Below are 1,534 nucleotides of genomic sequence, written 5' to 3' on the forward strand. Positions count from 1 at the left end.
AAGTACTTGACTCAAGGGATCCAGGACAGGATAACAGGTGTGAGCCACCACACCTGGCCATGTGCATGAACTTTTAAGACAAATACAAGGCCCCACAAAAGTTAAGGTTTTCCCATCTAATTTCCAGGGAATCTTTTGTTGCAAGGATGAGAAGCCCTTAAAAGTACACAGACAACTCCAAAGATTCAAGACAGTTCATTTGGGCTGAGCCAGCCCACTGGGCAGACTGACCTTCAAGAAAGGCCCACCCATGACATACACCAGATGGCTCTCCAAGAATCTCTCCAGTCCTCAGGGTCCCTAAGGTACTGGACAGAGCTAGGAAAGCAAACCCATTTGCTTCTTCCTGCAGAAAACCCCTTGAGGTCAAGACCCCACAATCAGACCCCACAATCCTGAGGATGGAGTGGCTCACCCTCAGTCAACAGGCCAGACTTAAGGTGGTATAATGTCTTAACCAAGGGTGTGGGCCTCCAGGTATGACTCCCAACTCAGTGCTCGTTTAATAACCAATCTTTGTTAATTCTCCTTAAGAGGGGTTCCTGGCAAGTCAGTTCTCCCTCAGGCCTTCCGTTTCCTCACCTACAAGATGAGAGGGCTGGACCAGATGGAAATTCGGGGGGTAAGGGGATGTCAGCACGCAGCCCAACCCGCCCACGGGCCCCTAGAGCCTCCATCCAAGTTCCCACCACTCACCCGCCCCACAAATCCTGCCCAAGGTGAGGGCTGCTCCCCGGGTCCTCCAGCTGCCGCAAAAGCGAGTGCAGGAGGGAGGGAAAGCCTCCAAAGGGGCGACGCGGGCTCAAGGATGCAACTGGGCCAGGAGTGAACTGGGGCCAGGAGGGAGGTGTCCAGGCCGCTCCTGGAACCCAGCCCGGGTCCCCGACCCCCTTACCTCCAGGGTCGGTATCTCCTGCTGGGTGAGGTCCTTGGACACAGCGCACTTGGTGCGCAGCCCGCGCAGGCTGCCCATGGAGATGCCGATGAGCTTCTGGAGCTGCCCGCACTGCTGCAGCGCCGGGCTGGCCGAGGCCCCTGAGCCTCCCTCCGTGGCCGCCGCTTCACCCCCGCCACCTCCCTCCTTCTACTCTCCCATCGCCGCCCCTCGCTGCGCCGCTCTATGCAGGCAGCAGCGGCCGAGGCAGGGAGCCCGGGGCGGGGGCGCCTAGGGGAGGAACCCGGGAGCTGGGAGAGCTGGAGCAGGAGCGCCCCTCGGCGCTGCCCGAGCCAGGATGCTGGTAGAGTTGGCAGCCAAGTCTGCCGCTCCCGCCCTCACAGCCGCGGCGCCGGGGGCAAAAAGCCGCGGCGGGGGGACAAGCCGCGAGAGAGGGAGGCAAAAAGCCAGGAAAAGCGGCGGCGGCGGGGGCAAAAAGCCGCTGCGGTGAGGGGGGCAAAAAGCCGGGAAAAGCCGCAGCGGTGGGGGGCGAATAGTCGCGAAAAGTCACGGCAGCCAAAATCCCCGGCGGCGGGGGCAAAAAGCTGCGGCGGCGGGGGCAAAAAGCCGCGGCGGGAAAAAGCCGCGGCGGTAGAGGGG

The 1,534-nt window shown here is 61.5% G+C and overlaps 1 pseudogene; it reads left to right on the plus strand.

Moving 5' to 3' along the window:
• The first annotated feature begins 589 nt into the window (after positions 1–589).
• LOC116465892 (uncharacterized) lies at positions 590–1,525 on the plus strand (annotated as a pseudogene).
• The last annotated feature ends 9 nt before the right edge of the window (positions 1,526–1,534 follow it).

This window comes from Hylobates moloch, unplaced genomic scaffold (assembly GCF_009828535.3).
Source record: "Hylobates moloch isolate HMO894 unplaced genomic scaffold, HMol_V3 SCAFFOLD_13547, whole genome shotgun sequence".
Taxonomy (NCBI): domain Eukaryota; kingdom Metazoa; phylum Chordata; class Mammalia; order Primates; family Hylobatidae; genus Hylobates; species Hylobates moloch.